The sequence below is a fragment of the Macaca mulatta genome, chromosome 14 (genome assembly GCF_049350105.2).
Source record: "Macaca mulatta isolate MMU2019108-1 chromosome 14, T2T-MMU8v2.0, whole genome shotgun sequence".
NCBI classification, from domain to species: Eukaryota; Metazoa; Chordata; class Mammalia; order Primates; family Cercopithecidae; genus Macaca; species Macaca mulatta.
This window is the reverse complement of record NC_133419.1, coordinates 122,740,818-122,766,200: the sequence shown is the minus strand read 5'-3', so window position 1 is coordinate 122,766,200 and position 25,383 is coordinate 122,740,818. Positions and strand designations below refer to the sequence as shown.

At 38.5% G+C, this 25,383-nt stretch overlaps 2 long non-coding RNA genes and 1 other non-coding gene across 9 annotated transcripts in view; all 3 read left to right on the top strand.

Moving 5' to 3' along the window:
* LOC106993508 (uncharacterized) overlaps positions 1–25,383 on the top strand; it is a 336,731-nt gene that overhangs the window by 256,288 nt on the left and 55,060 nt on the right. The window contains exon 1 of one of the 7 annotated variants that reach the window (XR_001439754.3): positions 10,172–10,280. The exons of the other annotated variants lie outside the window; for them this stretch is intronic. This is a non-coding gene — a long non-coding RNA (uncharacterized LOC106993508). Of the gene's footprint in view, positions 1–10,171; positions 10,281–25,383 lie in introns of those variants that run through there. 7 annotated transcript variants of the gene reach the window in all.
* On the top strand, positions 8,968–9,547 carry LOC144334479 (uncharacterized). The gene is made up of 2 exons (XR_013404349.1): positions 8,968–9,207; positions 9,488–9,547. It is a non-coding gene; the product is annotated as an uncharacterized LOC144334479 (long non-coding RNA).
* Positions 10,809–10,896, top strand: MIR125B-1 (microRNA mir-125b-1). The gene has a single exon (NR_031964.1). It is a non-coding gene; the product is annotated as a microRNA mir-125b-1 (primary transcript).

The window sequence follows — 25,383 nt, the reverse complement described above, 5'->3', positions numbered from 1 at the left end:
AGTTGGTTTGCTCAGTGCTGGCCTGGATTGGAACGTGCAATGGGCCTTCATAAAGGGGAAAGCAGCAGACCCCAGGAGGTGAGCCTGGCTGCCTTCGACATAGTCCCTGTGGTATTCATGTCACTGCTATTTGTGGCGTGGAGACTCCTTGAGAAGTGCAGAATGTGCTGAATTTAAAGTCTCTGAGGTAGCAGTTTCCACCTTTAAAATATTTCTTGGTTTCTCCAGGGTGCCCGCTACTCATTGCTCTCTCTTTTTTTTTTTTTTTTTTTTTTTTTGAGACGGAGTCTCGCTCCGTCTCCCAGGCTGGAGTGCAGTGGCATGATCTCGGCTCACTGCAAGCTCTGCCTCCCAGGTTCACGCCATTCTCTTGCCTCAGCCTCCCGGGTAGCTGGGACTACAGGTGCCCGCCACCACGCCTGGCTAATTTATTTTTGTATTTTTAGTAGAGAAGGGGTTTCACCGTGTTAGCCGGGTTGGTCTCAGTCTCCTGACCTTGTGATCCACCTGCCTCAGCCTCCCAAAGTGCTGGGATTACATACTCTCTGTTTTAATCTCAGTGGGAATTCCAATACTGCCGCTGCACCTTGGACCCAAAAATATGTCTCAAAATATGTTTCTGTATTCCTTTAATTTTATTTCTGCACACTCAGCACTTTTGACACACATATCTATTTTACAAGTGCTCAAGTAAACTAATCGCATCTTGTTGAAGCTCTTCCTTACTGTGCTGTCATCAGTTAATTATGGGGGAACTAAGATGCACAGGGTATGATTATTAACGACACCTCAGATTTACACAAACCCACTCTTTGAATGATTTCGAGGCAGTTCATACATATTAGCTCATTTTTCTTCATAACAGCTAGATTGAATGAAAGACCTAGATTCTATTCTTGGTGCTGTAACAACCTTCTTAGGAAAAGTATTTAGTCATTAATTGCCTCAGTTCCCAACTATGAAACAGGAATCATGATATGAAAATATTTGCTTCTCCCTTTCGTTCTCCTAAACCTTTAGAATCTTAGTAGCTTAAAAAAATGTAAAAATCTGATGTTTGAAAGTAAAGAAGTGTGTCTTGACTTTTTGAACATTAATAAAAAGTTGAACAGCAATATTGGGAGATGACTGGAAACCCTGAAATCTGAATTATTAGGTTTGATGCAAAATTAATTGTGGTTTTTGCCATTAAAATTTATCGCAAAAACCACAATAACTTTTGCACCAACCCAAGACAATCTAATTCTACTTAGTGGTGAGTCATTGCCCTATCTACTTCTTGCCTATTTTCTCTAAGTATTTCCTAGGTATTTCTCTAAGTGTTTCTCTAAGTATTTCCTACTATTTCCTAGGTAATAGGAAAATACTTAGAGATCCAGGGGTTATGAGTACTACAAAAGGAGCCCTATCTTCAAAAGAGCATTAATTTGGTCAGCAAAGACATCCCTAGGAACCATGGCATCAATAAGACCCTATTTGAGAGGAGAACAGTCTCAACTCGAGTCCTATTAATGCCATGGTTCCTAGGCATCAATAAGATGCCTCTTTACTCTTCCTCCACCTCTTTTCTTTCCCTCCCAACTGCCAGGCTATCTGTAGCAGTTTCAAAACAATACAGACAACTCCAGACCACATCCCTGGTCTGTATGCTTGCTTGAATATAATCTATAGGTTCTTGGCCTTACAATCACAATCTTCAAAAGTCCCAGGGGCGAAAAATATCCCTCTTTGCTTGCCAGCCTAAACCTAATGACTGAATGGCAGGGAACCTAGACTAAAATAGCATTTGGCTCTTAGATGACATCCTCCAGCCAAGAATAATGACTTTTATAATGTCAGGTTCAATCCACTTAGTGCATAGGTAATAGGCATCTCACCTTAGGGAGGGGAATGGTCTCTCTTTCCCTCTGTCTCTCTTTCTTTCTCTGATTACCTATTGTTAGACAGAAGCTTTTCTCCTTCAACTTCCTAAAACCCAAAGGCTGCTAAAATGTACTTCCTACAAATTGGTAGAGTTGGGCCCCAATGCAATCAATGGGCCATAGATTACCTTCCAGAGAGCTTCACAAACCACCTGGGCCCATCAGATAAGCACCAGCTCTTCTATGGAATTAGGACGGAAGCCAGGAAAAGTCCTCTGAAACTCGACCAGTGAGGTACAAGGAGGCAACAGAATTATTTTATATATTCATATCAATAAATATCACTAAATATATACTGAAGGATTAGGTCAGCATTCATTTTTCCCCTAAGATACTAATGAAAGCAGTTTTTTTACTAGGCAAAAATCCAAGTATTTTTCCTGACTCTACTTAGCCTGACACTTGGAAATGATGTGGATTTCGGGTATAAAATCTGCCAGATGATTTCCTTTGAGACCACTTGAGCTATAGAGTGCCTGTACCAAACACTGCCCCCTACTGGTCTAGAGCCTCCTCTTCCTCTTCCTATGATGAGTATTATCATAGGAAGAGGAATATTTTTGCCAGTTAGTGAAAGACTCTTGCTGAGGGAATTTAGATCGTCTTTATCTTAAGTACATTTAGAGTAGAATGATGTGTACCCATCCAGTTTTGCCTTGGGAAATGCCAGGAATGCCCCAAAGGATACAGTTTTAGAAACTGTGTTCTAGGTTAACATAATGAATATTATCCCAGTCTAGTACAGATAGTAACATATTTGTAACCAAAGTCAGTCAATGCTAGTGGAAAACAGAATGGAGTCCATATATTCCCCTGCTTAACTCTATTCAGAGACAAGAACTGCTCAGATGAAGAATAGGATAGAAGCTAGCCTGCCAAGGGTAGCCATTATACGTACTTAGATATTCTTTCCTTAGGCAAAATAAAGAATTGCCTAATCTTTCTTCAGAATATACAGTATGAAACCCTAGAGTCATTTAGGTCATATGGTCATGAACCATTTCTATCTTCTCAACTTCTTTTTCTGAAACGAGGGCACCCTGAGCTGTGTTGCTTATCTCAGATCTGGATTTAGCCACACACTCTAAAGTGTAAGAGCTCTCCCTCCTCACATGTAGCCCAAAATAGTCCTTCACAGCCACGTCACCCTGGACAGTTTATCACTTGACATGACCTCCTACTCTACCGATTGGAGAGATTTCAGACAGAGCTCGACTGGCTTCAAACAGAAACAGCATGACTTCAGAACGTATAGGATGAATTAAACAGAGCAATTTTCTAGTTTTCAGAAACACAAACGTGACTATAAGTGGGACCTCAGCCAGAGTACAGTCTTAGAAAAGAAGGTTTCAATCTCCCATTTATTAAATGCCACGTTTATGTGACATTTTATTAAGCATTTTAAGGGTTATTTAGGCATGAATATTGCTCTCTCAAAATGTTACAATCAAAGCCATCTTAGCATAAAAATTTATTCTGAAATGATTTGCTGAGCTCCTGCTGTGTAACAGGTGCTGTGCCATGTACTGGGGTTACAGAGAGACCCCGTCACAGCCTCTGTCTTTGTGATCTTCGAGTTGGGAGATAGAGTAGCATAGTACACAGATGATGCCAGTACTACAGCATCACTTCCTGTCCTCTGGCTAAAGAAATTTCACTGTCCAGCACAGTGCCCGACATAGAGTTAAGTAGTCAGTAATTATGAACTAGATAAAAATCAGCAAAATAAAAAGAATGAATGAATGCTAACATAGTGTAAGTATAGGGTGCTATGGAAAATGCATAGGAGAAGAAACTAAACTAGTTTGAGTGGACTAACTGCAGAAAGTGTCATTTACGCTAGGACAGGAGTCAAAGAGTATATTGATGCAAAGGAAAGACCGTGAATTAGACCTGGGTTCAAATCCTAGCAGTGCCACCCATGAACTGGGCAATTCTAACTATTTCAAACCTTATTTTCTGCATCTGTAAAACACTGATGATACCTTTTAAAGGCAGTTTTGGGGACTAAATGAGATATTAGTTACCTGTGTCTGACACAGAGAAGAACTTCAATGATAGGTGTTAGAGGTATCACAGAGAACGGACTTGCAACATGAAAGCCATGAATATCTAAGTAGTAAGGTTAAGGGCACAAATATTTTAAAGAATGAATAGCAATAATAAGCTTAAAATCATGATGGAAATAAAAGAGAGGTGCTATAACAGTTCTTAACCCCTAAGCCCAGACAAGGGTGGAGGGAGGCAGATGATTTATAGGAGTTTGCCATCCTCTTCCAATCCGTTCTAGAAGGCTTTTTTGTATTTAGCTTTCAGCTGCAGAACCATGTGGCCCTGCCTGTCCCATTCACAGTATGGTAAATACTTTTTCAGATAATCAGATAATCTTAGGGTATTATGATTTAACTGCTCAGCATGGATGCTTGATACAAGCTATATGTGTGTGTGTGTGCATGCATGTGTGTGTATGTGTGTTTGTGTGTGGTATTTTCCCTGTAAGTTCTTGCCACAATTAGCTTTCATTGCTTTTACCCTAAATATTTTCAAGTATACCAGATTCCTTTCTTCTGTTCTTCCTTCCACCCATGTGCATCAGGCTCTTTCCTGCTACATTCACATAGTTAGGTTATTTAACACACACATACACACCTGCTGTCCGCTGGCTTCAACTCTTTTGAGGTGAGATTTTAGGACATGCCTTGAGATGCATTGGATTGTCAGATACATTAAATATAATGTGGGGGAAGAGAAGGGAAAGATGCTAGCAGCTGACTTTTGGTTGGGGTTTTCAGTCCTAATATGAGACAGGACATGGCAAAAAAGTGTCAAACAAGAGAATGAGAGGGTCCAAAGAAACGAGGTGGTGGTGGCCAGACATGAAAGAAAGTACAAGACATAAAAACATTTAAGTTTGAAAGATATAAAATTTGGAGAAGGGAGAACTAGCAGTGTTTAAGATTCCAATGGGGGAGGGAAAGCCATTGATTGGGCCTTTGAAACCATGCCAGGAACCAAGAGCCAGGGGTAGTGGCAGAGGGGACGGCCAGGTAGGACAATTAAAACGGAAATCTGGCTCCTTACAACACAGCATGGAGCAGGGCTACAGAATTTGCTGCAGTGGGAGGTGGGGCCAGTCTGGCACAGTCTGTGGGTTTGAAAGGAGCTGGGCGGGTTGGAGAATGCCAGTCAGCCTTTGTAGTTCTGAGCTCAGAGAGGGGGTGACACGTACTGGGCTCCAGGTCAGAAGCCTGGCTTGGGTGGCTTTTGGAGAAATTTTCCCTCTGCTCCCAAACTCTTAAAAGGTGCTCATCACACCACTGACCTCCAATCACAGCACAAGCACGTGTCCCAAAGGCCGTCCTCCAGCAGAGATTTCGGCAGTGGTACCTGTTGGCTGGCGCATGGGGTCCTTTCCTTTTTCTATTCCCTGGAAGCCGTCAACTGGACTGAATACAACATCTTTGCATCTTTTTCTTCACCCTCCCCACATGCTTGCATCTCCCAGACTCCTAGGGTTAATCCCCAGGACAACCTTGCTTTGAAAGAAAAAATGTGGTGAGCCTACTTGAAGATTTGGATTCCAAGAGGCCCCTGTCTGTCCTGCCTCAGCCAGAGCCACACGGCCAGCTCAAGGAGATGGGCATTTACAGGGAAAGCAGCAGTAAGTTTTTGTTGTTGTTGCTGTTTGTTTTCAAGGCTTGGTTGTTCTCCAGAATTAGGTCCCTGAAAGCATGGGGTTTTCTTTTCCTTTTTTTTTTCTCCTTTCCTTTCTTTTTTATTTTCTTTCTTTCTCAGCAAAAATTAATAATACCCTCTTCTCCCCCGAGAGTGATTCATAAAAGCAATTTAAAAGTTGCTTCTTCATCGCTGCGCATAACCTGGGTTAAAGTTATCTGAGGTGGATCTGTGTGTGCCTATTCTCAACACTGTAATATTTTAAAATGGATGTGCATTTGTTATAATAATTTGTGCTGATGGTTCTCCTGCAGAAGAAATACTATGTAACTGGCAGATAGATTGTCATTATGCCGAATTTGTCCCAGGACTTGCATAGATATCTTCTTTGGGGGTTTTTGTGCTTATTTGCTGCTCGTGAAAGAGAAGGATAGAAAGACTTTGGAAGGAGGGTGTGGTCCAGCAGATTCGGCTTCCTCCCAGCCCATCAGTGACTCCTTCTTCCTGCTCCTCCCTTTCCCCTCCACTTCTATCCCAGTTCCTCAGATCCAACCAGAGCCAGCTGTCAATGAAATATCTTCTGCCTTTTCTATTACAGCGTGGGTTAGACTCTGTCAGGTAGGAAACTACTCCCCATAATCAAACTCATTATGTTTGTGATCTCAGCGTATTTGCAAACTTAGACATAGACCAGACAATAACATTTACCCTCTCCATTTCTCCCTTCCTGGGATTTTTAGCCAAGGTAATAATAACAATAATAATACTGTATTTAAAAGGCCTCTAGCAATATTTCATCTTCTGAGAGTCTTACAGATGTTAACTAATAAATCTTCACAACACTCCATACAAGAGAGGTAAATATTATTAACCATGCTAGAAGATACATATGTATATGCTAAGGACAGCAAACTAGTTCACTTATTTATCATGGTTCACTTGATATAGTAACTGGTATTTTTAAAACACCCATCATAGATACAATAATTAGAGATGTGCTTTTGTTAACAAAGCCACTACCCACTTCTAGCGTACCCTTGGGTACTAAATAATTACCCACTTTGTGTGGTTATCTAGCTCACTAATTACCCACAGAAATTGGGGTCAGGTGTTAACTGCTTGAAATAAGTATCCTCCAAAGACATCGCTGAGTTGTATAGAGAAAATGATGTGTTCATAGCAAAACTTTCATAAGCTATATATTTGTATATCTTTGTAAGCAGAGTGAATACAGGCAAGGGCAAATTAGCTTATTATGTGAAAATCATGCTGAACTATTGTTGCAAATATAGAGAGGTTTAAAAGAGTCTCGGGGAATCTCGTCCTCTATTTACCTTTCCCTTTGAAAATGGGTTCAATGACATGATTCCCATAGTCTGGCCTTCATATAGAAGTACTCTAAGACAATTGATGATTCTGGTTAGGAATGATTCATTTTGGTGTACAGGGAGGCACCCAGTGAGTCAAAGATTTTTTTTTTTTTAAACAGCTCCACCCTTCATGATTATTCTAGCGTGTTTCTTTTTTCTCCATCAGTCTAGTGAAAACACCCCGTTAGCCAAATCTGAAAAAGATTCTAACCTAGTCACCAACTCCTGGCAACCACCTCTTTCTCCTTCCCAATAATGACAAAAAGAAAAAAAAGTATTTAAAAAATCCAACACTTTCTTTTTGCCTTTAACTGTTACGCGCTCCTCGCCTTTCCTCTCTACTTCTCTCCTCTCCCTTCTTCCTCTCTCTGTATCTTCTTCTTATTTGTGCATTTTCTTCTCCTTTTCCTTGGCATCTAGGCATGCTTCTGTAGGTCTCACAGTCAGAGACAAAGCACAATTATGTCTGAGTTGAGCACAAAGAAACTATCTTTTAAAAACATTGACTTGGAGGAAACCTGCATCCTCAGATACCTTTCTCCCTTTCCTTGCTATTTACAGAATCTGACATTATATTTAACACCACACTGCCTGTTGTCTGCATGATTCTAGCCAGAAAAATTGGGTTAGAATGGCAACATACCCACTGTGTATACAGATAGGTAGAGACCCTAATTTTCGGCAGATCCATGCTTTAAAGGATCATTGCATAGCAGAGCTTTAAAAATGAGTGCCAACAGAAATGATAGGAGATGCTCCCCCAATCAACTTAGGATGTCTTCCTTTTCTCTTGTGCCTCTTTTTTTTTGTCATCTGAAATATTACTTGTCATTATTGGGGGACTTGAGGCTGATCGATGAAGTGTGTATATGTCTGTCGGACATTTGAAGAGGAAAAACATGCTTCAGGAATAAGGAAAATGTCTGCAGTGAAAGCAAAGGGTTAGGATGAGCCTCAGTGACTGACGAGTTCATTTCAAAATCCAAGGGCACATAGATGGTAAATTAGTACATATTGCAAATACAGTCAACGAGCAAACCCCAGCCACTGGAAGGAAAGGGAATGTTAGCACCGTAGTCATCACACGCCTGAACAGAGTGTCTACGTATCTTAAATGTAGATCTGAATCATTGCTCTTTTATCCCGCTAAATGCTGATTGCAAAGAAATGTTTGGGCATTGTTGACTTTCTGTCCATAAAGAAAAGTCAGGAAGATTCACAGAATCCATCACCTGCACTCGTACATGCATGTGTGCTTTAAATTCCCCTAGGATGTGAAACAATTAGGCAGAGAAACTGCACTGTGGTCTCCCTTCCTCACTTCTTTCCCTCCCTGTTTTGCCTTTTCGAAAATGTGATACCTGATCTCTAGGTCTAGCAGGCTGAGAAATTTTTTGTATTTGTATAATACAGTGTCTGGCCTTCCCCCTGACCTGCTGATGTATTTTTGGCCTCATTAGTAGTCAGGGAGATGCCTTAGTGCATCCAGCACTGCAAGTCAGGGATGAAACACACTACAACAGAGAGAGGGAGCAAGCGCGAGAGGATATTAGAAGAGAGGCTTGTCTCCAAGATATGGAAGGAAGTGAGAAATGACAAGGCTGCAAGCTTTGTATGTAGGAGACCGGCAGGGCGGGGGAGCGGCGAGGAGAGCCAAGTGGATTCTCAGAAAAGGGGGGAAGCCATCGAAGAGCTAAAGGTGATTAGAGGGGGATATTGATTTCTTATTCTGCCAGAGATTTAAGCAGGCATGCGAGGAATCTGCACCATGGTTGGCAAAAGGAGACCCGTTGCCTCCTGTAACCAGACACTCGGGCTTTCCAGGAGCCCAGGGAGCAAGCCGAGAAGAAAGGGGGCAGTGTGGTCTAGGAAAATTCAACTTGTCGCTGATTTGTGCCTGATGCCTGCTGTCCGTCAGCAGCCTCCCTTACAATCTTTTTTTCTCTCTCTCCCTTTTTTTTCCCTTGCCTTCTCCTTCTTCACTGAAGCCTAGGGGAGCCAGTAAAGATTAAATGTGCTTCTCAAAGGCAGCCACTTCATGCTGCTATGTCGAAAGGGCCATTATTATTATTATATTTTAATAGTAAAAGAGAAAGGGAGAGAGGTTGAGCGAGCGAGAGAGAAGCTAGGTGTGATGATGACAGACTAGCTTTTCTGAGAGGAAAAGGAAAAGGGAAGGGAGAGAAAAAGGAGAGCCCCTGAGCTCAACGGAGGATTGTGCCTGAGAAGAACCTACAGAGGTGAGAAAAAAGTTCTCTTGAAGGTGGGGGTGGGGGGGGGGTGCTAAACAGACACTGTACAGAGGGAAAAGAGACGTAATTTAGCTGTCTTGCTAGCATGATTCTATTTTTAAAGGAGGGGAGGGGGAGAGTCTGGAGCTCTAACTGTTTTTAGTTGCATATGGAAATATCTAAAAAATATTTAGCATTTTTACTAAGTGCGTTGAGGCCTCTCCAGTGTCTTCCTGGCTGTGGCTGCTTTGTCATTCTCTTTGACTAGCCAGCCATCTACCTTGCTCAGGCCTGGAATAAAAGAAGAACAAGAAGAAGAAAGAAATGAAATGAAAAACAGAAAGAAAAAGGAGAAGAAACATTTGAAACAGGGTCATCTTCCCATCCGCCTCCTCTCCTTTTCCTTTCATTTTTGGAGGCGGCACAGGAAAGCCCCACTTCCAGTCTGATGAGGAAAGCGACAATCTATCAGGTACAGAACCAGGGGCTGTCTGCGAAGATGGAGGGGAATTATGCTTCGGATTCCTCTGAAATATTGGCCAAAGGCTTCAAAGAATCCGCAGCGGGAGGTGCGGGGGGAATGTCTCTCCCCAGCCCGCACCCAGCCCTTCCCACTTCGCGTCTACCAAATGACAGCCTGGTGCTCGCTCTTGGTGATTTGGCCTTGACTTCAGCCAAGCAGCTGATGCAGACGAAGGCTCCGTTTGCAGGACTGGCAAAGTGCACGCTAAAGAAAGAAGGAAGAAATTTTTCAGAAAGCAGCTCTGGGGAGGTTTCATACTCCCTTTTTTTTTTTTTTTTTTTAAATTTTTAAGTGAATATTTTCCAAATTTGATCAGTTCCAGCCCCTCCCTCCACTCCCATCCAACTGCCCTTTTTTCTCTCGTCAAAGCATAAGCTACAGAGTTACAGTCTCGAGATTTGGTGTATCGCTTCCTGCCCCCGCCTCCCCTCCCCGCCCCCGTTCTCCGTCCTCTATTGAAACACCTCGCCCAGCCTAGCGCACTGAGAGCTCTCATTTCCCCCCCTTGCTCGGGATGGTGCCACAGGAGGCTGTGCGGGCCCCGCTCTGCTTCGAATGGGTGAGTTCAGAACGCTCTTCGCATTTACACTTCTATAGCCTCTGAATCCTACTTCTTGGTCTTCTCCTTTGAAAACCCGATTTCTATGATTTTCGCATGCGGCATGCTTGCCCTGGGGGAAAGAGACGCCTCCTATTTTCTCTTCAGTCATTTGTGCTAGTCGTAAATTAAAGCTTTGAAGAGACACGAAATCCTTATTGTAGACTATGGTTTTAAAAACGTGGGCATTTCTGAGTCTATTCATATTATTTTCCCATTTTAGTCAACTGTTTTGCCCAAATCTTGAAAGAGTTTTCTCTGATATACTCGTGATTGTATGTATGTGCGTAATTGTATATGCGCCCCCAGATACTGCGTATGTGTGTATGTATGTATTAGGCTTAAATGGAATCTCAATTTTGTGAAGGAAAGGAGCTTAGAGAAGAAATACCATACCACCTGTTTGTTGCATCTTAGTTATGAACCTCGAACAGAAATTGCCTGTCATTCTTGTTTTGCTTTGTTTTGTCTCAAGAAAGAAAACATTGTTGCGCTCCTCTCAGTCCCTGAGACCCTAACTTGTGATGTTTACCGTTTAAATCCACGGGTTAGGCTCTTGGGAGCTGCGAGTCGTGCTTTTGCATCCTGGAAATTTGGTGGAACTTTATTCTTTAAAGCAAAAACAAAAGAAAAGAAAGTTTGTCTGAAGTGATTGAGTATACCTCTGAGGTTTTCATTGTTAGATGGGATCAGGTGACCAGAGAGTGGCAGCTCCTGAATTTCTGTTAAAGTAGGTATATATTCTGCTTTAATAGCGTGTTGGCTGCTATGTACATGTATGTATGTTATTGATGCCTGAGGCTTGTGGAACTCATCTGCCTGGTCTGTTCCTTGAGAGCAACACGCAGTAGTATACGAGCGTAACAAGAACAGCTCAGTACCTGGTGCTTGACCTCAGAACATCTCAGCTGAAGTCCCAGCATGCCCCATGCCTCCAACTTTCAAACTCCACAGTTAATCTTAAAATTGTGCCCAATTAAAATGGGCATGTGAATATATTATATATTCAGTGCCCACACATGTGTATCATGGATGGCTAGACAGTGAACATACAGACGCAGATAAAGGCAAACTAATAGTTTGGACTAAAATATTAAAAGGTTAAAATTCTATTCTTGCAATTCCACACAAAGGATAGAATTTATAGTATTAATAAAAATTAAGTTTGTATGAATTTGCAAGATTTCTTAAAAATAAAAGAAGGGATACCACCTCCTTGCTGGGTATCTTTACAAAATGTTATACTTCATGGATATAAAGGTGATAAAGATTGGAAATAAATCTTCTAAATATGTAAAATGAAAGCAACAACAACAGCAAACACAATTATCATATTCTTTCGGAGTAACAAATACTGTTTTTCACTTTAAAACTAAGAAAAATTTTATCAGTACTTAAATTCAGTCCAAAAATATTTTATAACACCCAAACAGTACATTTAAAATTATCCTTTCTTAAGGTTATGGCCAGCATTACCTAGTTTGTAGTTTTCTTGAGCTGTAACTTTTTATAACCGAATAATTTCAGTGATTTAGGTCTGTCTCATAGTTGGGGAAGAGAAACAGTAATTTACCTTTCCTTTGTTGTGAAAAATTCTAGTATAAAATTTCATTTCAACAATTTTCATATTATTGGGCCAACATTTCTCTTCTATGTTTGAAAAACACCTAAATCCGCCCAATCCAAATGCTTTCTTCTTCTTAAGATTTTATATAGGTTGTAGCCTTGTTTTATATGTGCAGTTGAAGGTTAGGGAAACTGTTCTTTGCCTGTTTTTTTTTTTTTAAGTGTTTATTGCAATTTTAATCATTAATGCCAAATTGCAATCAAGAAACCATTTTGTATGAGAAAATTGAATTGAGAATATGAACTATGCAACAATTGCACCGTGTCTTTTGTTGAAACCTCTTGTGTAGTAATATTCGAATATTACTTTCCAGTCTTTGATAGTCTGAATGTGCTTCAAAAAAAAATAGTTATTTGATTGTTGAGTCATCGTTAGTTTATATTCGATGGTTTAATGACTTCCCCTATCTTAGCTGATGTGTATGCATAGGTATTTGGAAATTACAGCGAGGCATCTATTTAACTTAGGGATCTATATTACCACATTATTCATATCAAACATTTGTAAAACAGTTGGTGCTTTTTGAAGTTAAAATATATCTGCAGTTTACCCTATGAAAATGTATACATGGATCAATAAAAACATGCCAGATAAAATTCTTCTGTGATTTTCACTGATAACAGGGTAGTAATTTAATACAAGTGTTTTAGTTTGTATTTCAAGGCACTCTCAGGTTTTTACATGTTTTCAAGTGGATTGCTCATGTTCCGAGGTTGCTATCATACAATTGATCACCCAGGCATTTAAGAGTGCATAACGACACCCGATTTTATATTTCAGCAGGCAACTGCTTCAGTGCAAGGGCAGGTTTCTCAACACCCCTTCTTCCTCACCGAGCCCATCAGTGAAGTTCAGTGAAATGAATAACATAATTGGTGGTTGGTTCAATCACTACCAGTCTAGACTAGCCCAGACGCATCAATTAGAGGGGGCTGTCTTTTAAAGGGAGAGTGCAACCGAAACAAGCAGGGCATTATTGATACTGATCTTTAAAAGTGCAAATCCAGCTTGGCAGATAAAAAAAAAAAAAAAAATTAGGCGGGGAACTGGGGTGGGGGTGCGTTGCGGGAAGAAAAGAGAAAGAAGTGAACTGGAGATTTCGGACACAGAAGGACAGGAAGCTTGAGAGAAAAGGAGAGGATAATGAGTGAAATGCAATGCAGCACCTCCTTGGAACACACAGTTACAATTCAGTTCACAGGGCACACTGGCTCACTGTATTTTTAACTAGATTCTCTCCCCACCTCCTTTTTAAAAATTCCTTTTTTGCCTCTGTTTCCAAAGAAATGCCAGCTCAAAACCAAGGCAGTTGGAAATTTAACAGCTCTAGGAAGCTCTAGTGAGAATAAAGCCAAATAATATGAACCAGCCCAAACTCTTTTTGCAACATTTTTCCCCAAAAGAAAAATACAGAAGATATTTCTTTTCAAGTCTCTAATTCTACCTTAAAAAAAAAAAAAAAAAGTGTACTAATGAACAGTATTCATTTTAAATCTAGCACCTGGGAACTAATATTATAGGCAAGATACCTTTAGGTAAAGGGCTCATAATTTTCCATTGAATACAGTAAAATTATAAAGAATGTAACAAAGGCTTTGGTAATTTGGTAGAGGGGCTTTTTGGTGAAAAAAAGACAGATGATTTAGAAAGTGAGGAACACATCAAGCCTCAGGGAAAGAAAATGTTTGATTGGTATTAATTAAAACACTGCTAATATATTCTAATAAAATCAAATTTAACATTCTAAACTAATCCTCTTGGTATGTCAAAGGAAAAGAAAAGTATTATCTTATTTGCATCTCTGCAATCCAAATGCATTTGCTCATTCAGCAGAATTAATTTTTATCACCAGCCTGTTTAATCTCCTCACAGATTTAGTCAAACTTATTCTTTCAAACTAGAAAGGATCAGGGTGGGGAATCCATGGAAGGTATTGGAAGACTAGTGACTGTATTTAGTACTGGCTTTATATTTTACGATGTTCTTTCTCTTCATTCGCTGTAATGGGGTGTGGAGGGAAACGGTGAGACTGCAGTGAGAATGATGAACGGCTCGTTTTTCCTCTTTCTCTCCTTCTACCTACCAGATTATTTAATAATTTCAACTGCCAAATTATACGAATGCCATTTATTTACGTGACTGGTGTTGGTCTGTTGATTAATGTCTAATGTTTTTCTAATTTCAGCCTTTAATTTACTGAAAATTCCTAATGAAAAAGGCTTTTAAGCCAGAAACCAGTTGCCTTTTATCGGTTATTCCCAACTATAGATCTTCTAAGAGAAAGTGGGGAAGTGAATGTAAAATTTTATTCATGACCAACTGAGTTCTTTGTTCCATTTTTAAGTCCAAATTTCTCCAGGAAAATTTCATATTTTTATGAAACAGCAAGTTTTATGTTCCTTATTGTTAAACTCTCACAACTGATAAAATCATCCCAAAATGACATCATAACCAAAATGCTTCTCCTCTCATTAGTCTACCATGACTGTGATATCTTATGTAAATATGTGACTAACAAAAAAAAATGAATGGGCCATAAATACTGAGGACCATATTTATGTGTTTCCAAAGTGAGGGGTTCTGCGTCCTATCAAGGAGATGTAAACTACTGACTACACTACTGATGATGCTGGCTTTTTGCTCCATTGCCTTTTCAAGTCTTCAACGTAAAAGAGCAATCGCAGTTCGGTTTCACATGCATTGTTCTATAATCCAGGCAATAAATGCTAATTAGTAATGCTCAAGGATCCGACCATTCAGAGTAATTATCATAATTTACTTCTTCCTTGTTAAAGACATTCCTTGCTGATTAGAAAAAAAAAAAATTAAATCGTCATTTTACCATCGCACTGCAGTGGAAATACACTAGAGATGTTCAAGGTATAGTAACACGGTGGCGGTCGCATTCCAAGTCACCGACCTGTGCCTCTTAGCTTATTACAAATGGAATTGCCACTTAATTTCTAAGAAGAAATTCATGTAAATGCATAAAGTTTGGCGTGTAGACCAGGAATATATGATTTTATTTTACAAACCCCAGGACTCCACCTTCCCGGCCCACCCTCTTTCTAAAACCACTTACTGAGCAGAACAAAGGAAATTGCTAACTATAGAGGCATCATTAAGTGTGAACTGCAACAGCATGATAAAGTATGTGATACGACAACATATTTTATTGCACAAAAGTGCAGATAATTAAATAATTCAATAGTAACCCTGACTAATTAGCAGAGAGATCTTGAAGGAGGAATCAAGAAAATGGATCCAATCACCTTGAATAATATGCTTCGTTCTCCCAGATCACAAATTTATTTTGGTTATTTGATGATTGATTACCTCATATAGAAAGATGAGGACAAAAGCCTATTTCTCAAAGCAGAGCTTTGATCTGGTGTCCTCTTTAGGACAAATTAATCATATGTTTTAGAAGTGCTGAATTTAATGTAGGGCTTTCTGTCTTCAGTCAAAGATATAATCTGCCATTCTGTTGAACATTTCTCTATTATCAATTGATCTAAGAAATTATCAACCCTTAGCTTCTTATATCGCTGCCTCAGAATATAGATGTAGCCTCGTTCACATTTTCTAATGAGTCTTCTGTTTAAGTTTGTTTTTATTGCTTGAAGCAAATAAATATCATGGGCACAGAAGGAACAGAATAAATAACCGTGCTGAATATTATATATGGTGAAACCCTTCCCCCTTCCTTTATCAAGGTAATATTCCTAGTGTTCATTGTTCATTGGTCCTTTAAGAGAGAGCTTTAGCTTTTACTTGAGGGTTGTAAGCACATTAGAGGAATAATTCCCTTTGGATACTATACAGAAGGAGCCACCTGCAAAATGTTGATGCTGTTATTGAAGTCTCAAGTGGAATCAGCTTTCAAAAAATTAGATATTAGATACATCCGATATAATTTGCAATGTGTAATTATACTAATGTGCATATAGTTGTCTGTTGGTTTACATGTTGACTACTTGAGTTTTTTTTTCTTTTCTTGTGCATTTCTCATCATTGAAATGGTTCCTTAGTAGAATCTTTTTAAAATAAGCTTATTTTTAAAAAGTTCTTTAATTAATATAGGAATATGAAGACTCTACAATCTGTGTTCTTATGCAAGAATAAATATGTGTGACCTAGATGCTGGAAATTAATTATCTCTAAAAGGGTTATCATTGTGGACACTTGCTTAATTTGTAAAATATTTGCTACTCTTGATTGATTTAGTCTTTTTCCTGACTTTAGATAACTTGAAGTAATTGAGAATATTAGGATAGTAAATGTTATTCATTTGTTTTAAGAAGAAATTTATTTCCTTTGTTGAAATAACAAAATAGAACGCCAGGGAAATGACCTTAGGCAGAGATAATAATTTTAATTTAACCAAAGTAATCAAAACAGTAACAATAATCAGCAATTTTTTTTTTATTGTTTTTCACTGTTTTGCATGGCACATGTTGAATACTGAAACTCTGCCTTAGGTTATTTATGCACTAACATCAACTTCCCTTTTGACGTCTTGACATGATGTCCAAGGTCTACTGACGGCCCCACTGGAGAGCCTCCTTCCGGGGAACTAAGCCCTGAAGAGCTACCTATTAAGGAGTAGCCCAGGCAGAGCAACAGCGAGTTGGCTGGTCAGCCTGGTAGTTGACTCAGTAGGTGAAGAGGCTCTTGTTGCAAATTTGGAGAATCATTACCATCAGGTCACAGAAGGACTCTGACCGAGCAAGGCAATACAAGGGTCTTGATCTATGCTTATACGTTTGGGAGACAAAAAGGATTCTAAGAGAGGCTTATATCGAGATGATACGAGATATGACTCATTGCAATTGAGTAGGCATAGAGCCCAAAGAAAGCTGATTTGTAGAACAGTTGACTCATAGTAGACACCTAGAATATGGTCATTCACATATTTTTACTATCCATTTCTCAAAATTTGTTTTAATAATGGAGTCCCTATTAGAAAAGAGTCCCTATTTGCAAATGGAGTCCCTATTTGCATAATGTATAGCTACCTAATACCAAAGAAATACAAGGTTTACTTTTCACCTGCTCATGTATTCAAGGATTTGCCATCATTAGATATCCAAATGAGCCACAAAAAAATTGTGTGAAATGTTATTCCTTAATATATAACATTTTAATGTATTTAAAAAATGAGTTTTACAAATGTGTATCAAAAGCTTAGCAATCCATCATCCCTGTCAATGTTCACAAAATAATACATTCTAAAATCTTAAGATGTATATTTAATTACTCATCCAAGATCAGTTATTGCATGCTTAATTAGAAAAATATCTATTAACATTTAACACTTAGTTATTTTGCAGATTGAAAAACATATTATACCTGCCATCTAGAGAGCCAGCATCCTCAGTATATCCAAAGTGGTTAGGGGTTAGGGCAAAAAGCAGTCATGTGTCATAGTGTACCCCTTTTGGTGTGCCTGACTTAATAGATGTCTTCGCTGTGTAAGCATGATGAAGAGGCTGATGAGAAGGTCTTCAGTTAAATTAACGTCTACCTGAAAAGTATATTTTATTCATATCAACTTTTATAAAATAAAAAAGAGAAACATTAATAACAACTCTTCTCAAATACCCTTATATTTAAAATGCATGGGTTGGATTAGTTGGGCTCTAAATTCTTTTACAGCTTTTAGAATTTTTGAAGTCATTCTAAAGTATGGAGGCATAGGAACAACTCCAGGACCAGTGAATCCAGGGCTCATTTGTTCCAACAGTTGTCCTTCAAAGTTATATTTGATTCCACCTCCACGTTCTGTATTTACTAACATATTTTGCATTGATGCTAAAACAGTAGGGACTGGAGTTCATTTTCAGGAAGGGGCAGTAACAGAAAAGAAGAACAGCTGAAGAATGAAAAAAGCTACACAGTGGGAGAAGCAAATTCCTGATCTAAGTTCTAAGCCCATTTCTCTCAATTAACATTAACATAGAAGAAACCCCGACAAGCACCTGCCTTTCTATTTTAAGACTATATTCTTTAGGCCTGCCTTCATTTAATTTCTTGCGGTATGGTTTGTTTTTTTCCATTGGATTAACTCCTTTGAGTTTCACATTTTTCCTTCCACTTGATTCATTTGAATCATCTTAATATTCCTCTCGGAAGCCTACAATAGTTACATTAACACATCATACTTCCCAAATTAAATCTTAACGTGTTCAAAGCCACCTGGAAATTGCCCTACCCCATTTTCTAAAACCACTTAGAATGTGTAATCTCTTCTTGAATTAAGTGAGCCTGCTTTCTCTGGCTTCCAAGTCATTGAATACGCTCCAGGATATGCTTTTCCTTTCTGCATAATCTCTCCCCCCACCTCTTCCACACTTTGAAAACCTTCTTCTTCCTTATTTCCCTCCTTCCCTCCATCCTTCTCTTTTTTTGTTCTCCTTTCCCCCTTCCGCTTGCTTGCTTGCTTGCTTGCTTGCCTTCTTTCTTTCTTTCTTTCTTTCTTTCTTTCTTTCTTTCTTTCTTTCTTTCTTTCTTTCTTTCTTTCTTTCTCTTTCTTTCTTTCTTTCTTTTTTCTTTCTTTCATTCTTTCGTTCTTCTTTTCCCTCCCTCCCTTCCTTCCCTCTTTTTTTTTTTAATTTTGTTTCTTTCCATACCATGTTCTGTGCCAGGCACTGGGAATACAAAGACAAATACAAGGAATTGACAACATCTAACAATCCTAGTGACTTCATTCAGCCCTGCATTCCTACGCAGTTATGTACTCCCAGCTATCTCACTTTGTTTTCACTCCTTGGATTTATTTGAATGTGTCCTCAATGTCTTGTGTTCTTTTGTTCTTTCCCTATGTGTCCTATTTCAGCAAGTCCCCTGTTGGATAAACCTGAAGCTTTTCTTACACAGCATTTTCCCCAGAGCCATTAGAGTGGTGTATCACACACACTCAGGCAATGCCATTGCTGACTGATTCTTTAGCAAGGGGAACAATGTAAAACAATGGCATTTTCCTAGTGAAAATGGTTCCCAAAGTATCACTACATTTATTTTTTATTATTATTAAAGAGTCAATGTGATAACTTTCTGTGACATGTTCTGTTATTTTTTTAGTTGTGTTGATGTTCCTTTCAGCTGGTCCTATAGTCCCCCTCCTCAGGAATGTCTCCCCAGTGCAAGGACAAAGACTGAAGAGACTGCTATATTGATGGACTCTCAAACCAACTATGAAGTTGAAACAAAGAAAGTGATCACCTGAAGACACCTCCTCTGCTAAGCAACACCCCCAAATTGTGCAGCTTCAGCCACTAGAACTCTCAGAACAAGAGACAATCTTTTCAAGAAACAGAAAAACTCAATAATGACATCTAGATTTTCATGAGACAAGAACTTTCCCTTCCTCGTGTGTATTCCTCTGTTTGTACTTAAATTCATGTGACATCCATTTTTTTCCTAGTACGAATATGCTTATTAATGCACTTGTTCCAAAATCCCAAATTGCACAAATGTGTTGATATTTTAAGAAACAAAATTAATCCTACAAGGAGAATGATTTTTAGCCACACACTGGGTTGGATCTTAAGAGTGACCTACAGAATAAAAAGTACTTTTAAAATAAAGTAGTCAGAGGCTATTCAAAGGGTAAAATAATCATAGTACCACATTGGTCCACTTGACACTAACCAATCGATCATTATTTTTTTTTTTTTTTAATCGAGAAAGCTAGATTCTGTCAGATAAAAAACACTGCTTCTAAAGAGTTTAAATCTAGTTAGAAAAAGTTATAGAAACATTTGCAAAGATAAGTAACAGATAGGGTCAGTAGAGGGTCAGATCAAAAACAAAACCAAGCAAAAGATGAGTTCGGGGGAGTTTGCCATCAAGTTGGCAAAACTGGCTTATTTAGGGAAGAAAGTTTTAAAAGAGGAAAATATGAGATGAATCTTGAGTGATGTCAAAGATTTAGATAAATGAAAAGGAAGGAGGAAATGGAGTTCTTTAGGTGGATGTCATTGGAGGAGGAAAGGAATATATACATCTTGTTGACTTAAACCCAGACATTCAGCAGCTCTCTATACATATCTAGAAAAGACTTTGCACTGTCACCTCCTGTCTCTCACCCCAGGTATTCCTTAGAATTATTATCATATTTCCCTTCCATTAAAGTAAGTAAGGGAGATTGGTGTCAATATGGAGAACTATGATTTTTTCCATTAACCTAATGATAATTGGTATTTATTGAATTCTGTTAAGCATTTTACATATTAACTCACTTAAGCCTTACAACAGCCTAGCAAAATAGGTATTACTATTCCCATTTTACAGGCAAGAAAACTTGCCAAAGTGCCATATACAGGGCTCACATTCAGGATTGCAATCGCAAAGCTCATGATCTAAAGTGCTAAGTTGCAATATTGTAATCAACGTCACAATTATTACCCCTTTTTATATTCCTTGATATTTTTCCATGGCAAACAAATAGCTATTCCATTTAATAATCACCTAAAACTTTTCAATCTTCTGGTTAAAATTACACGAGAGTGATAGAATGTATTTTCATGATAGAAATTGGAAAAAAAATGGGGAATGAAGTTTATCGGCATTTCAGACTTTTTTTTTTTTGCAAGACTTTGATGAGATTGTTCACTTTTGTCTCCATAAAATCCCAAGTCTTTGAGAATAAAAAAGGGGGAGGTTTAAGTCACTTGTTGCAATGCCCTTTTTAATAGAGGCAATAAATCTAAAGGCCATAAATTTAGAGTGACTTACAGAAGATCGAACTTTGGGGTGTGACAGAGTAAGGGATGGAAACCAGGCCCTCCAGTTCACTATCAGTAGCTCTTGCACTAGTCTGCCCTTCCTAAATTAAGTATGCACTTCAATTTGATGAGTGGAAACAGTCTATCTATAGGTAGTAACCAGGGAGCTTTGTTCCTAGTGGATTGCTTCTGTTCTGCACTTCTTTGGTTTCCCATCTTAATGTAAAAAATAGCTAGCAATGAAGTCCAGAAGTTGTCAGTGGTTCATCCCCAAAAGAATGCATAATGTCCAAAGTTTTATGTGTATAATGTCTTCAATGGTGTTTTTAAGTTATTTCAAATTCTTAGTTCACCTACATAAATCATATCTAATGAGCATCTTCTTAACCAACTTTATGCACAGTATATGTTTGTAAGTGCTTCTGCACAAATGTTTATACATGACTGTTTCCATAGTACTTACGTTTTTAAAAATATTCAGTCATTTCCTATTATAATCCTCACGTATCCATGTAACTGACTCAAAAATACTTCAGCCATAAAAAGCTAAAATTGAGCAAATCTCATTCTTCTTATCCATCCCCTTTGCATGTGACTGGCATTTAGTAATGATTAATAATGTGGTTAGCTGAATAACAGAGGTTCAAGACACAATTCTGTCTCAAAGGAGTCAGCTAAGCTGGGTCTACTTATGGACAAACATCTAAATGTGTGGACATATCTGATATTTGACTATGGTAAATTTCCACTTAGCTCGCTAGCATTGTCAGACATAGATCTCCTCATGGCTCTGGCCGTCCTGTTTTCACCATGATAATTGTTGGCCACATCTCATACAGTTCTTATTAAATGAGTTCATAAATAAACGGGGCTTTTTTTTGTAAAGAGCAGCCAAGCACAAAGTGTGACTTTGTTGACATTTTACATGACTTTGTCATATGTTCCTAACCCCCAATAAAAGCAATGTTGCATCAACTGTGAATTTGTGTTGATTTCTTGAAAAAGTATGCTCTTATAATTTATTTGTTTTCACTAGTGTATATCAAAGGTAGTTTCAGGATCCACAAGGAACAAGTCAGCTAATGTGATAGGAAAATTTAAATGTAGAAACAACTTCTAAAGGATCCCATGTTACCTTTAAATAAAAGGTACTGTCATCTCCCAAGTCAAAAATCAAGGTCTGGTCCTTTGTCTCTCCCATTTCCACCAGCCATGGTCAATCACTCAGGTAATCTTTTGATTTTTTTCTCTTTCTGTTATTCAAATATGTCTACTTCTCTCCATCTATGCTACTGCATTAAAGTACAACTCTCATTTCTCAGCTGGACTACGTACCATGTCTCCAGTTTTCCTCTTCACACTGCCAAGGGGCAGCCAGGGAAATCTCTCTAAACCACAAATACGATTGTATTATTCCATGACTTCAAACTCTTCACTGGCTTCCCATTGCCCTTGAGATATCGTGACACCTAAAACCCTTCATGCCCTGATCCTGGCTCCAATGGTCCTCTCTGGACTCATCAGCTCTTCAGCCCCTCTGTGCTTCCAGGCTCGTGCCACCCACCTGCCTTTTCTTAATGTTCCCTCTATCTTCTGGGCTTTCTCACACACTTCAGCTTCTACCTAGTACTTTCTCCACTACACCTTCCAAACTCCATCGCTCGTCCTTTACATCCCATCCTAGAAGTCATTTTCTCTGGAAAGTTTTCACCCCAACCTCTACCACCGCTAAGACTAGCTTCCCCACCTAGGTGCTTTTATGTCATTCTGAGCTTACCTCTTATTAGCACTTATCATCCAGTGTCGTGCTCATATTTGAACATGAGATTCTAGAACTGTGCCATTCAACAAGGTAGCCACTCACTATATGTGGCTATTTCAATTTAAATTAATTAATGTTAAGTAAAATTAAAAATTTAGCTCCTCAGTTGCATTGCTCACATCTCAAGTTCTCAACAGCCACATGCAACTGGTGGCCACTCTGTTGAACACCACAGATATAGAACACGTCTATCACTGAGAAAGTTCTATTGGACAGTGCCACTCGAGAAGATAAATGCTACGTTTTACTTGTCATTTTATCCTCCTGACTTGCAGCCCTTTCTTGACTGGGGTTTGCTATGTGAACCACAGAGAACAAAGATGATTTGAATGATATTTTTTCAATTCTCCCAAGAATGATATATTAAAAATACAATTTTATATGCAAAGGAAGGAAAATAATTCATTACGTGTAAAGATGCTCAGAGCATTAGGGTTCAATTCTAGCATAAAACTCTGGTCAGGAAAGTCTACAATAGCCTACCACAATGCTTGGCATCAAAAGTACTTCATAAATGTCTGCTGAATGAATATCACATCTGGACACATAGAGACAGTTAGTTTTATTAATTTTCACTTAGATGTGTAGAGTCATGTAGTAGACATGTCTTTAGATTCCAAAGGGCCCCTTCTCTAGAGAATGTGATAGATAATTTTTTTTTCAATTTCGTCCTAAGGATAGGTGAATTGTATTGCAGCAAAAGATTACCTATTATTTCACTTTCATTTGATGTTTACACAGACCAAAAAAAAGAAGAGAATTGAGCTCTTATTAAGTGAATGAGATGAACATAAAAATGATTAAAGGAGGTAGCTGATTTGATACATCCTGTATCTTTTAGGAATTGGCCAAAGTTTACTAAAACTATTAAGTATTTACTGAGCACCAACTATGTGCTGGGCACTTTGTTCAGTTTTGAGGATACAGGAAGGAACAAGATGGACACAATTCTCACACTCATAATAGATAACACTAATATGATTATTTCAGTTCCTTACTGCACTGTATCCAAAGCATGAGTTTTAAACCTTGGCTGTACATTGTAACCACCTGGGGAGTTTTGAAAATACTGATACCTAGGTCAGATTCTGATTTAATTGGTGTGAATGTGGCCTGGGAATTGGAATTTTCTGAAGCTCCTTTGGAGATCAGAATGTGCAGCCAAAGTTGAGAACTATTGACTTATGGGAACATAATCTTAGACTCAGCTCAGAAAATCGAGAGTTTTTGATATCAATAGCTGACAGCATATTAGAACGAAAACCATTTGTTTAACACATTTTTGTTTATTCCTCAGAATATAAACTCACACTTAACAGTTACTGAGTTGTCCAGGTCAAACAGCCAGGCCATGATTGAGATAAGACCTGACCCCCAAGTTTCTGATTTTAACACAACGCTCTTTCTGCTACACTAAACTATCTCAGGGAAGTGGAAAATATAATTATCTTCAAGTCAAGACTAATATCCACTGTGGTCATAATTTTTAACAGCAAAATTGAATTTGGACCAATTTGAATCCCATATACTCAAATAATTCTGCTAATTTGCTAATCAAATGTGAAAATGCAACTCCTTAAAAATATACATATATATATGTGTGTGTGTGTCCATAAAGAGGGTGCAGGAGATGCTCATTTCCCCAGGAATTCTGAGCACATTTTTACAAATTCAAAAATCAATATACATATATTAAACTCCACTAGAAGGATATTTTGCCTTTAAACTTAAATTACTCAATAGCAGAAATGGTAGTGGGAAGACAAAATTAAAAATTGCATTGTGCTCCCACATTATCTGTCCCCACCCAACTTATTATATTACCTTCCATTCCATTTCATGTTTCACTGTACAGGTAAAATTGACAGTCTGTCCCCATGAGAAAAGTTGACATGAAAAAATAACCACTATAAAAAATAGTTACTTCTCATAGTTACCACCATGCACCACTTTTAGATTCTACTCATAGATCAAGAGAATCCCGGAACTCTGTCATCAAATCTGCTCTTCTTCGTCCGTATAAAACCACATAGTGAAAATGTGCCGTTCCATATTTTAAAGGCATCGAAATAAAACTAACGTCCACATACTTCCTTCAAAATGCCTTTCAGTGTTTGAGATTCTACACAGTTGGGAAATTCTTATTTCTATTCCAAATCCCTCACGCTGTAGTTTAATCCCATTTTCTCTTGTTCCCTGTGGAGAGAAAGAACAGCCGGCCTCCATTCTTTTAAACTCAATCCCTTCATGTCCTTAAAGACTACCTCCCAGCCTTCTCTTCTCTGGAACAAATAAGAACAGTTCCCATCAGGAAAATGTCTCTCTTGGATTGTGCATATTCACTGCCATATCACAGATATTCATGCTCATCACATAATGCTCATAACGAAAACAAGCCAAGGCCAAGAGCAAAAACAAGCAAATGTATCATTGTTTTCATGAATGAAGTTACAGAACCAATAATAGACACTGAATAAATAGTTGAAAGTGATGATCTTCCAATAATTGTGTGCCAAAATTATCATAATTTCTTTTACAAGTATTGGCAATGTGTTGCTTTTAGAGAGGTGAATTAAAAATTAAATGGTTAGGTTTCAATTTCCTTTATTCAAGTTCTCCCCATGCCCTGCAATGGAATATTCCATTCAGCATTCCACAGCAGGAACCACCATTGCTTTGACAAAAATAGATACAGTATTGGAACATTCAGTCAATGGAGTAATCCAATTGTCTGAACATTCTTTTCTGCTTTGTCATTTACATTTTAATAAATCCCAGAATATGTCAAGCTGTATCCAGTCGTACCAAGTGTAGCTAACCACATGCAGTTACCAGATGCAATGAGGGAATCATAACATGCAACTCCTACAATGAATCAACATTTGG